The 13925-nt window shown below is 34.8% G+C and overlaps 1 protein-coding gene across 1 annotated transcript in view; it reads left to right on the forward strand.

The window, feature by feature from the left end:
• LARGE1 (LARGE xylosyl- and glucuronyltransferase 1) overlaps positions 1-13925 on the forward strand; it is a 381838-nt gene that overhangs the window by 46450 nt on the left and 321463 nt on the right. The gene's annotated exons all lie outside the window — the stretch shown is intronic.

The following is a 13925-nucleotide window of genomic DNA, read 5'->3' on the forward strand; positions in this document are numbered from 1 at the left end:
AGATTTGACATAAGGTCCTTATTCATTTGTTTCTGTTGAGTGAAAAGGCTTGATTTGTGCACATGTTCTTGGAAATTTCTCATATATTTAAATATGAATTGCTGCTCTACCCATATATCTTATTTGTGTGACAGATGTTCCTTTATTCTCATTCTTTAGCTGTGGACTACTTTCATTTCTTTGTGACATTGTTAATGTAGCAGGAACCTGAATGCTGTCAATAAATTAAAGTTTGGGGTTTTTTGAGTTATATAAAAGAAGTTTGTGACAAAAAAATCTGTATCTTTATTGAGATGAGAACCCTTAAGTTACAAGCCAAATTTCCTGCAATACTAGTGCAATTTGATAGCTTAATCTTTTACTCAGGGGAACAGCATTAAGGATCTGAAGTGCTCCTCATCCAATGAATTGCTTTGCCTTGGAAGAAGGAACTCTTTTCTGAGTTGTAGATACTTTGCTGCCGTGTTTTGGTTGCATTCAAATATCAGCATAACCTAACACTGGCCAGCCATGTTCCCTGTCTAGTACTGGCACTGGATATCTTTTCCTAGAATCACAGTAGTTCCCCCTTTTTTAAATCTCACACATGTGGTAAATTCATAAAATTTGTCTTTACAGTTTGCATGGAATATAAAGATTAGGAGCCCTGGTGGCACTGTGGTTAGAATGCAGTATTGTAGACTAACTCTGCCCATAGTGTGGAGTTCGATCCTAATAGGTTTGAGGTTAACTCAGCCTTCCATTCTTCCGAAGTCAGTAAAATGAGAACCCAGATTGTTGGGGGAAATATGCTGACTTTGTAAACCTCTCAGAGAGTGTTGTAAAGCACTGTGGAGGAACAGTATATAAGTCTAAGTGCTATTGCTACTAATAAAATGTTTGGCTGTTTAATTTTGATCAACTTGATTTAAGAGATTGAATGCTTCAACAGATAATCATTCTCACTGCCCATACGAGAGGAGGATCTTCCAAAAGTTGTGGTTGCTGGATATACTTCTAAAGGATGTGGTTAATATAAGATATTAAGAGAATAAATGGGCTGAAAGACATCTGATATTTTCTAGACCATTAAATCACATAACTCAAAATTACATTTATATGTCATAATGTGTATTCTTGAGTGAGCTTTAAGTGGAGTGTCAGTATGTGCAATTCTAGAAAGGGAGCCTAAATGCCCCAAGGTATTTTGTGTGGTTTAAAATTATTTGGGTTTCAGACTGCAGTTACCATTTTCAGTTCTTTTGATAGATTTATACACACACACACACACACACACACACACACACACACACACACACACACACACACACACATTATTCTTAAGTTATATCAGTCCAGGATAAATCTGCCCCTACTCTCTGCAAAATCTTGACACCATTCAGCCAGCTTTCGTAATGGGAAAAAAATCACAATGCATACCTTGCAGCATTGGATCTGCATTAATTCTTTTGTTGGTTACTGATTTTCTGCACAAACTTTCATAATAACTTTAGGAAGATTTTGCTGGCTGAGGAAAGTTAAATTTTATGATTTGTAAATTCTTGTTTATTTACTGGTATTTTGTTGTTTATCTACTACATCTCTTTTTATCTTACCTTACTTTACCTTACCTCTATTTCTGCTTCCTACCTTTACCTCTGCCTCTGCCTCTATCTCTATCTTACTGTATAGCAGTCATGAAGGCCTTTGAAAAGATATGTAATTGCCATGCTATATCTATAGCTGTATCATGGCAATACTATCTATAGCAAGTACAGGCAATACTATTGCTTGTGATACTTTATGAAAGCAAAAGTTGGGTTTTGAAGAAGTGTTATAGGAAGAATATTGATATTGTAGAACTTTGTTGTTCAAAGTTCAAAGATATCCAAGAATGGACAGCCAAGAAAACAAAACCAATGGGTCATTAATCAAATCAACCCAGTGTTCTTACTTGAAAAACACATGATCAGGCTGAATTATCCTACTTTGGGACCTAGCTCTCTGGAGATGGCTCCAATGTTAGGAAAAGTGAAAAGAAAGAGAAGATTATGACAAGAAGAAAAATGGATAGAGATGAGTACACCATTGGAAGACCAGATTAAGTATAGATCATAATGGAGAATATCTAATCATTCTAATCATTCATTCCATTTTTAAATTTATGAATTTCTTAGTTATGGAATTCAAAGTATTATCTTTAAAAAACCATCTTAGTTACCAATGTGACCTTTATCCCATCCCATGCTCTCTGCATTTCAGAGTCCTCTGTTTCCAACTAGGAAAATTTTGGTGAAAAAACGACCTGGTTTATAGAATGGAATAGTAAGAGCTATGTCTCCAAGTTTCTTTTTTTATTATTATTATTTTAAAAAAACAAACTTTATTGAATTTAAAAAAAAATTAAAATACAAAATTATACAAATTTTTCTCAATCATAAAATTGCATATACAATACATAATTCCACCGACAAGCTAAATATATGTACCTGTGTGTACATATATACATACATATATAAACAGTGATTTATTTCTTATTCTATCTACCTTATGGTGCTTATTTGTTACCTTTGATTTTTCCTAAATTTAGTCTTTACCCTTTTTTCTTTTGATTTATCCACTTATACCATCTATTCCATACTTCAAAATATTTTGAGTCTTCCTTGTCTTTTAATTTTAAGGTTAATTTATCCATTTCTGCACATGCGTAAAGTTTTTGAATTATCTCCTGGTCTGTTGGCAAACGATCTGTTTTCCATAATTGTGCTAGTACCAATCTTGCTGCCGTAATTATGTGTAGTGTTAAGTATTTTATGTCCTATCTAATGTTCCTTTTGATCATGCCTAATAAAAAGATTTCTGGTTCTAATTCAGTTTCTTGATGTGTTATTTCTACTATCCATGTTTTTATTTTCCTCCAATATTTCTTGATTTCTGGGCAAAGCCACTATGAATGGAAGAAAGTACTCTGAACTTGCTTACATTTCCAACAAGCCGAATTTACATTCGGGTACATTTTCGCTAACCTCGAAGGAGCTAGATACCATCTGTACCACATTTTATAATGATTCTCCTTATATGCTACTGATTTGTCATACTGTAATTGTTTTCCCATGCCCTTTTCCATTCTTCTAGCTGTATACTGTGCCCAATGTTCCTTGCCCAAGCTATCATCTGTCCTTTAACCAATTCTTCTGCCAAATCAAATTCTAGTAGGTATTTGTAAATTTTTGAAATTGATTTTTCTTCTTTGGATTCTAATAATTTGTCTAATCAATTTGGTTTTGGGTCTATTCCTCCCTCCTCCTGGTCTTTCCTATATCTTGTCTTAATTTGTGAGTAGGGCCACCAGTCTATTAATATTCCTTGTTCTTTTAATTCCTCTCTTGTTTTCAATATTCCTTGTGGGTCTAGTATCTCTCTGTATCTTAACAATTTTTGTTTGGATAGCATGTTGGGGTATGTTATTGCTTCTATTGTTGATAGCCAACCGGGGTACTTTCATAAAATGTTTACTTTTGGTTTCCTGCCATGTACTAATTAATGATTTCCTAATTACATGATTATTGAAATGTTTATATATTTTATTTCTAGGGCTCCATAGAAAGACATGCATCACTTCATTAAATCGTGGCCTTCTAATTGTAATAATCTTTGATTTCCCGATGTTACCCATTCTCTAATCCATGTTAAGATTGAAGCTTTATAATATTTCTCCCATGCCAGAAGTCCGAATCCACCTCTAATTTTATCATCTTGTAATATACTTAATTTAATTCTTGATTTTTTCCCCTCCCACACAAAATTAGTAGTTATTTTATCCAAATTAATAAAGAATTTCTTGTCTAATTTTATTGGAATTGTTTGGAATAAATAAAGGAGTCTTGGCAGAATATTTGATTTTATTGCTGCAATTCTTCCCAGCAATGACAATTTTAATTTCCCCCATTTTGCCAAATCCTCTTTTATTTTTTTGAACCAAAGGGTCATAATTATTTTCTTTTATCGTTACACTTCTGGCTGTCAAATGTATCCCTAGGTATTTCACCTTTTTAACTACTTGTAATCCTGAATCTTTTACTAATTTCTCCACCTGTTTTGCTATTATGTTTTTGGTTATCATTTTGGTCTTTTCTTTATTGATTTTTAAGCCCGCTACCTTTCCAAATTTCTCTATCTCTTTTATTAATTTTGGTGTTGTTTTTATTGGGTCTTCTATGAAGAAGACAAGGTGGTCCGCAAACGCTTGGACCTTGTATTCTTTTTTTATGTTTAATCCTTTTATTTTTTTATTTGACCTAATCCTAATTAATAAGTTTTCCAAAGTCAAAATAAAAAGTAAAGGCGATAGTGGGCAACCCTGCCTTACTCCTTTATTTATTCCAAAAAATTTTGTTGGGTCCCCATTTACTAAAATACTTGCCTTTTGATTCTTATATATTGACGATATCATTCTTGTAAATTTCTCTCCAAATTTCATATTTTTAATTTGATGTATCATGAACTGCAAATTAACTTGATCAAATGCTTTTTGTACATCCAAAAATATCAGTGCTGCCTGTCTGTCTGGATGCATCTCATAGTATTCTAAAACATTAATTACCATTCTTATATTGTTTTTTATTTGCCTTGTTGGCAAGAAACCATTTTGATCCTGATGTATTCTATTGTTTAATATCTTTTTCATCCTATTTGCAATTATATTCATGAAAATTTTGTAGTTAGTATTTAATAAGGAAATCAGTCTATAATTTTTTATTAATGTGCTATCTGCTTCTTCTTTCGGTATCAGGGATATATATGTTTCCCTCCATGTATTTGGTAGCTTTGCCTCCATCAATGCCTCGTTGTATGTTTCTAATAATATCCCGTTTAGTGATTCCCCTAAACTTTTATAAAGCTCCATTGGTAGACCATCTGTCCCCGGCATTTTATTGTTTTTTTTGCCTCTTCAATGCTTCTTTTAACTCCCCCATGGTAATTTCCTTGTCAAGTAGCTCTTTTTCTTCCTCTGTCAATATTGATATCCCTTCCCCACTTAAATATTGTTCTATTTCCTCCGCTGTTACTTTGTCTTTCTCATATAGCTCTTGATAGTATTGAATTTATTATCTTTTTCTTCTCTAAACTCTGTTGAATTATGCCCTTTTTATCCTGTAATTTTTGAATTGTTCTTTTTTCCCTTTCTTTCCTCAACCTATATGCCAACCACCTCCCAGGTTTATTTGCATGCTCAAAATAATTCTGCTTTATGTATTTCAATGCCATTACGTATTTCCCCTGTTCTAATATAGTCAGATTATGTTTCGCTGCTGTCCATTTGACTCTAATTTGTTCATCTCCTGGGTTTTCCTGTAATTTTCTTTCCCATTTTTTAATTTCTTCTTGTGCCTTATTATATTCTTTTTCCCTCTCTTTTTTCCATTTTGCATTGTAAGCTATAGTCAGATCTCTCACATACGCCTTAGTTGTGTCCCATAAATTTTGTAGGGAGGTATGTTGTTTTATATTCTCCTTATAGAACAAGTCTAATTCCTTCTCCATATACTCCTTATATTCCTTCTCTTTCAATAGCTGTATATTCATTGTCCATCTGCTTTTTTTTCTCTGCCGTCCCTTCCATGTCAGCATTATTGGGTTATGATCCGCCCACTTATTAGACAATATTTCTACCGTTTCTATCTCTAACAGCAATGTATTAGTTACCCATGCCATATCCAGTCTAGACCAAGACTTGTGTGGGTTTGAGTAATATGTAAAATTTTTAACTTCCAGATTATGAAATCTCCAACTGTCTACCATACTTAATTCTTCTACCAAATCTATAAAGGTTCTGGGCAATACATTTTTCTTATTTCTTACTTGATGTTTCAATACCCATCACTTCATCATATAAATCTCTTGCTTTACTTTGTGAGTCCACCCTTATTTTCTTTCCCTGCCATGTTACCAACATTCCTTCTGGCGTTATCCATCTAAATGGTATAAATCTCTTATTTAGTAACGTGGCCAGGAACCAATAATCCTTCCGCAGGTCTCTTATTCCTTTTGGAATTTGCTTCAACGTAATTATTTCTTTGTTCCTATACAACATAGGCTCATCTTTTGTTATTTTGTACACAATGTCTCTAACTTTCCTTCTCATGAATCTTACATGTACCTCCCAGGGTAATTTGTTTTGTTGAGCATAATTAGTGTGGACTCTGTACACTTCGTCCAGCTCATTTATTATTTCATCCTTCTCTCTTTGGAGGGCCTCTGCTATCATCTCCGCCATTACTAATGTTTGGTCCTCCTCTCTGTCTTCCGCCACATTTTGAAAACGTAAAAAGAATCCAGCTCTTTCCATCTCCAATTGTGCCACATTGTTTTCTAATTCTTTATTTAGTCCCATCATTTTTAAATCTAAGGATTCCATTCTTTCTTCTGTTATTTCTGTTTTTTTTTTTCTATTGCTATTATCCTTTGGTCATTTTTTTTAATCATTTCTTGTATCGAGTCCATCTTTTCGTCTGTCTTCTGGATGTTGCTTTTGACCTCTCTCTTGACCTCATCCATATCCCTCCTGGTTTCTTCATGGTTCCTAGTCATGCACTCTTGCATTTTAACCATAGCTTCTTGTATTGTCATAAGTGTGGCCTGCATTGTTGGCATATTTAATGCAGTGGGCTGTTTCTCTAATGAAAACATTCCCTCTAATGCAGTGGTTCTCAACCTTCCTAATGCCGCGACCCTTTAATACAGTTCCTCATGTTGTGGTGACCCCCAACCAGGGGTGGGTTCTAATTTTTTTTACTACCGGTTCTGTGGGCGTGGCTTATTTTGTGGGTGTGGCTTGGAGGTCATGTGACTGGGTGGGCGTGGCTAGCTGGTCATGTGACCGGGTGGCCATGGCTATATGTATAGGGACTACTCAGAGGGCTGAAAAAAGTCATTTCTGACAGGTCCTCACACTTTTGACTGGTCCTCACACTTATGACCATCCTCACATTTATGCCTGTGCAGCATTCTTAACAACCATGTCACTCATTTCACAACTGCTTCTCTTCAACATGGTATAAGATAGGGCAAAAAACGTAAAATGTGAGGACAGTCGTAAATTCGAGGACTGGTCAAAAGTGCGAGGACCAGTCAAAAATAACTTTTTCAGCCCTTTGAGTAGTCCATATGCATAAAGGGATAGAGAGGGATGAAGGAAGGGAAGGGAAATTAGAGTAGGAGTGAGGGTAAGAGAGGGAGGAAGAGAGGAGGAGAAGGAGAAAGGAAGAGGAAGTAGGAAGGAGAAGAAGAAGGGGAGGAAGAGAAAGTAAGAAGAAAAGAAAAGAGAGAGGTGGTAGGTTTGAGGAGAAAGATTGCTGTACAGTAAAAAAGATGAAAGGGAAGAAAGCCAACCCCAAACAAATATTAAGATATTAAGATAAAGAATGAATTGTTAAACTTTAAAGAATAAAAGAGAACAAATAGCAATAAATAGCAATAATTAGAAACACACATACAAACATACAATGTATTTTCTTTGAACAGAGTATTTGGCCGGTTCACAAATTTAAACAGTTGTAGGAGGTTAGCATCCACCCCTTTCCTAGAAGAATGAAATATTTTGGGAAATATTAAAAAGGCAGAATATTATATTTCCCTACCTGGATGAGAAATGGAGAAGCATATTTTACAGACAAAGCAACTCCCACCTTCCTGCCCCCACCCTTTGTTAATGGGCCAGAGGCAGAAACTCAATCCTTTGTCAAAGGACATTTGCAACACAATAGCAACAGAAACTAACACAATAGGCCCCATCAAGCCATGTGATTCTGTCCACCATTAAACCATCTTTCCAAGCAGTCTCCATGTTTCCAGTGTCTTTTTCCCCACTTGGAGCAGAACCCAGAAGGATATTTCTTCCAACACAGTATTTAGTCATTTCAATTAAATTTACAATTTTTATATTTCCTTTTTACCATATTTATTCCTCATCTATTTTTTAAAAAACCAATATTACCCTTCATCCTCATCTCTAATCTTAATCAAATTCAATTTTTCCCTTCTATTCTATATTATACCCCTTCCCATTGTCATCTATTTTTATATCCATCCTCACATTGGTTAATTATGTAATACAGTTGTTTAATACAAATTCAACATTTTAATATAAATCAATTAGTTATATAGCTACCTTTTTTGTATATTAATCAATATGAACATGAATATTCCAATTATTTCCATGCAATCCAATTTCTTACAAATCAATTAATTATATTTACCAATAATAATAAACCAAATTATTTCCCCCATATATTCCTCCAAACCACAACTTAACCATTTCTGCTTTCAACACAATATACAATTAATAGTATCTCAATTATTACAATTCCCTAGTTAAATAGAGCTTTTTTTCTTCTGTGTTTTAAAATCTTGAACCTCCTCTTGCCCTAAATTTCCCATTGTTTGCAGTTTGCACCTACCTTTTTTGGTGAGGAAAAAGAAATCTCTCTGCCTCATTTTGTCACGTTGCAGCCAAGACCCTGCTTACTTTCAATTTCCCTTTCTCAGCATAGCTAGGGGGGAAAAAATCTGCTCCAGGAATTTACCTCTTTGCAGCTAGCTAGCAACAGAGCCCTCCGCAAAACAGTTGAGAGTAGGGCGGCTCTTTGAAGCCCCGCGGCAAGAATTTAAAGTTTTTTTCCCCTCTAGCCATCAGCTGGGACTCCGGAGGCAGCAATAGATTGGGAGTGGGCGGGGTAAACGAACGGCGACCGGGCGATCCAACAGAGGCAGGGTGAGGGTGAGTGAAGGCGTGGGGGATGGCGAGAGATGGCTTTGGCGACCCCTGGGAAATGGCCGTTCGACCCCCAAAGGGGTCGCGACCCCCAGGTTGAGAACCGCTGCTCTAATGTCTTTTGTGTCACTGGGGAAGCCGATGGTCCTGCTAGTATTAATGTGGTTTTCTTCCCTGTTTTCACGTCATTGTGGTGGTACTAGTCATCTCTTTGAGTATTTTATATTGTTCCACCAAGATTTTATCTACCTTCTCCCAAATCACCATCCAATTTCTATAACGCTTCCTTTTTTTCCTTCCTTCTTTATCCTCCTACTATCCCCTCCTACTTTTTTACACTAATGAGTTGATTTCTAATTATCCTTTTAACCAATTCAATTCAATTCATTAATATCTTAAAAAATTCCTCCCAAAATCCACATTCCTATCTATTAATCAATCAATTAACTTGTTTTATTTACTTTAAATAATTAATTCTTACTATATAATAATCAAACTATAAAAAGAGAGAGAAAGAGAAAAACCACTTAGCTTAGGATGACAGATTAAACTCTTAGAAATAATCAATACTAAATTATAAAACAATTAATAATAATTACCACAGTTAATTATGTGTATGGGGTTTAAATAGATTTAAATATTTCTAAAATATACTTTTAGGTTGTATATAGATGTTTATATAAGTAATAGTTTACTTTGTAATAAACAGATATAAATATAAATGTCTAGAACAATAAATATATAGGTATGTCCAAAAGGAAAGAGCAAAGGATGTGTTATCCAAAAGTTCTATAAGTCCAGTGTGTTCTGCTGTGATCTTTTTTCCTTATGTTTCTACTTTCCATTCCAAAACAGAGTCATTCAATATGGCGATCTCCAATCTGCACAGTCACTCATCAGCGTTTCTATTTTGCCAATCCACCTCTTTCTTTCCGTTGGGGCTGCTAAATTGGGGATAGAATTAATGTCCAATTCACTTCTCAGTCCAGCTATCTAGATCCACCTCTCTGCATGTTCAATATTCTCGTATTTTAACGAGAATATATATAAATTATATAAATATTTATATATATAAATATATAAATATTTAATATTTCTCCGCTGGTCTAAAGTTCATCCTCTTCCGTTTTACTCTCCTCGTCGTTTGCCGCCCATTTATGCTCTGAGTCTTTCTCTTACTCGCTGCCCCTCTGAAAATCACTTTCTCCCCCTTCGGCTTTCCACCAAGGTAAAAAAGAAGTTTAAAGTTTCTTACTCTGCTCACACCGCTTTTCTCCGCACCGTATTCAGTCTCCTGCTTCCCGTTGGTCTCGCTTGGGGCGTCGGGCCTCTGAGTCAACTGCAACGACTGACTTCTTCTAAGCTTGAACTGAGGCTCCTTCTTGGTGTGGATGGAGATCGCACCTCTCCTCGCCTCCTCTGAAGATTCCCTTCCTTATTACCGGTCCCTCCAGGACCGATCTTCGCCCGAAAGGGCACCAAAAACTTAGAAATTCGACACTGAGAACAGAGCGCTTCTTTTCCCGTGCCGTCTTGACCCTACATCACCGCCGGAAGTCTGTGTCTCCAAGTTTCAAAAAAACACTACATATATATTGATTAATATATTCATTTTAAAATTAAAGCATTTAAAAGATAGAGTATGTGCTACCGATGGGGAAAATTTTACTCTGCAAATATACAAATAATGCGTCAATATATTAATTCAAGCCTATGAGTTTAGACTTGTTACAAGAAAGGAATTATATTTAGGAAAAATAAATTTCAGTTGATGCAACATTCTGCAGAGAAATAGCAATAATGATAGAAAGCTATGTTGTCACAAACTTTTATAAGTGTTTGCTAAGAAAAGTGCCTTGTTATGTTTCATAAAATCTGTAAAGCATGTGTGTGTGTGTGGGGGGTCAAACTGATTTTTATTTTTCATGTTTGCTTTAGAATATCAAATATTTAAAGTAGAATTAAAACTATGCAAATGGTGTTTTTTCAGCAAGAGAAGGATTCCTTTGCATTCTAAAATTCATTTTTGAACATCATTGTGAAATGGATAATGTAATTTAATTATTTCAGGAATATAAAATTTGCTGGAGGAGTTACTCAAGATGTATTATCCCTTACAGATATATAGTAACTGCTCATAGGAATAATTGATCAGAATAATATTTAGGTAAATCTTCTGTATAAAATTTATCCATAATAATTAGAAAAAAGTAAGAGGAAATAAATCTCTTGTCAAATGCAATGCGAAAAATGTTGTCTGGAAAGATGTTGCATTTTAAGTCTCTACGCTAAATTTTTAAAACTCAAAACCTACCAAACTTACCATGATCAATACATTAGTCATAGAAACATTGACTTATGTGGAGTCAATGGTAAGATACTAGTTTAAGTTCACAAATTCTGTATTTACTTGGCTTATTGTCTTACAAATAATTAATTCAAATCTGTGTCAAACTCCAGCTGAAAATCAAAACTTCTGTCACATCATGCCTTTGATAAACTTCACTTTAAGAAGCAGGCAAGTGTTGCACAAAGCAAGCAGAGAACACAAATGCTAAGAAAAACAGCAAAAACGTGTGTTTACAAAGAATTAGTTAGTTCACACAGAATGCTTAGTTCAGAGTTATTGTTTTAATAGAAAGCACCCTGACAGTTTTGAAAATAAGCCCTAGTTCATATGTAATCAGAAATCATTGTCAAAGTTCTGTGTAAGGCAAAGAAAGAATATAATGAATCATATTTCCAAAATAAGTGCAAGAAATTATCATTTCCAGGAGCTTTACAAGAGTTCTCTGCAACAGAATAGAATATGAGAAGAGCTTAAGTTTCCCAGCAAGACTAATGGCCTTGAAATAACTAGAACTGCAAAATTTTGGTTTTAGGATTAAAAAATACCTTCCACTGAAGGTAATGTACAGTAGATACATAATGTGTTTACAATACTAATTACTAGTCACAAATACTTTTATTTGTATGGCTAGTAGATGGTCTTCCATTTCTCTGAAATATCAAGATCATAATGGCATTGGAATTTTGACTGTCAGAAGAACCAGAATCTAATACTATAAAGAAGATCTTATTCAGTTCTTATCTCTTGCACAGAGGATGAGGAATAGTTATAGCTAAGGAGAAATGACAAGGGTAGAATTTAAATATTTATTTGATGAATAAAAGTGAAAGAAGTCCACACAAGTAAGGAATAGTTAAAATCGATTAAACAAAAATTATTTTTGTGAGTAGTCTGGGTTTTGTTGTTTGTTTTAGTAAAATTGCTAAGCATCTTTTCACATCATGTTTTAAGGGTAGGTGTTTCTGGTTTTGACAGATACACAAGGTAATTTCTGATTGTGCCTTGATATTATTTGATTGGAAATTATCTTTCTTTGTTCTGTTTTTTTTTGGGGGGGGGGGTATTCAGAAGGCCTCCCCACCAGTCCAAAGCACAATATTACAAAACGAGTAATATCCACCCCCAAATCTTTTGTATTTAATTAAATTTATTGAACATTACTTACTTGTATGAAGTTTCCTTCCAGGCCCATTTTATTGTTTGGTAGTAGTACTTTTATAATCCATCCTCCAGTTTTTCTATATGTTTTAACCATGGGTGTTCCTGACCTTGAAAATCTGAATCCACTTTATTTTTTCCCCTTCTTTTTTGCTATTTTTATGCGACTGTGAACCTCTTCCATTCAACAGCTAAGGACTCTCACCTTGTGAAGTCGTACTCACTTTCTTTTTCTATACCTTTTATCTCAGAAATGGCTCACTTGTTCAATGGGCTCTGTTCAAGAGGACAGCTCTTTCTCCTCTCTCTGCTAGTATCCCTTTGAAGGAATTAAGGAGCAGCTGCAGGTGGATCTCCTGTGAGCTTGTCTTGAGGAATGAATGCTATTTTAATCTTCATTATCTGCATAACAATGCTACGTTCTGACTAGCCAGATGGCAGTCTGATTTCACTGCTTCTCATAATCAGTTTCATTTCATTTTTTTAATAGCAAAAGGAAAATATTTCTTTATCCACTTCTTCAAGGCACTAACTTTGCTGATACACATTTCCAAATAATGACATTTTTATTCTGTTTCTATCAGCTACTGTGATATTAGAAAAGAATCTCTGCTTCCAGACCCTGCAGATTTTTTTTACACTAGCAATAGCTTCATTTGCTTGAAAGCAAGAATAAGGCTGTATACACCTTGCTGGGTCCTTCAGAGAATGAATTTTGCAGAAAGCAAAATACATTTTCCATACTAACATTCTATATGCTACTTTTATTCTCATGACTTCCTGCACATACATACGTGGTTTTCCATCCCTTAACCCCAATTTTCCAATCTATCCTGAGCCATGGGCTTTTCCTATCTAATTACTAATCTGATCAAATCTTCCTTTTTAAAATCAGTGTCAACTGTCATAAACATCATAAATTTATTGGTGTTTTAAAATAGTAATGGAGTATGAAATGGTAACATTCAATTTATATTCACTTGGATCAAAAGAACTACCTGTGGAATTTTTATTTTGCAATCGGTCTTTTAGAAATCTCTGAACAATCTTAGTTTCTGTAGAGCTGATAAGAATTTTGAAAGTAGCTGTATTGATGACTGCAATTTGTTAGAGATCCATTCATCAAATTTCATTCTGCTTCCAAAATCAGGATCTCAAATCTGCAAGAATGTTACCCACTCCAATTCTTTTGCTATCTTGAATCAATGGTAGCCCTCTTAGATAATGTAGACTAAGAAATCAACTCCACAGAAAGGCTAAAATTCCTTTAATTGAGATTGGCTTTCATAACAGAATCTGATTGTACTTGATTTCCTCCCCTTTCTTATACTTTTGTGAATTAAGAAAGTGCTTATGAACACAATATATATTATTGTGAATTTGAGCCATGTTTCCCCCCTTGATATTTTGTAATGGCTCCTCTGTATCTCCGTCAGGCTCATCTTCCTTACTCTTTAATGTTTCCTTCTTCAGTCTCTCTGCCTTGTTCTCAGCCTAAGTGTTCAAGAAGTCATATAGCTACCTTGGTTTGCACAAAGAACTGTCCATGGTGTTCAGTAGATAGTATTTCCCACCTAATGGTGTGACTTGTAGATGTTGTACGTAATGAACTTATGCAGGCCTCACTTTGATGACTACATGTATAGCTTCTGTTGTGAAGTTAAC

Source organism: Pituophis catenifer, unplaced genomic scaffold (assembly GCF_029215685.1).
Source record: "Pituophis catenifer annectens isolate HBS135680 unplaced genomic scaffold, rPitCat1.0.hap2 SCAF_7, whole genome shotgun sequence".
In the NCBI taxonomy this organism is placed as follows: Eukaryota; Metazoa; Chordata; class Lepidosauria; order Squamata; family Colubridae; genus Pituophis; species Pituophis catenifer.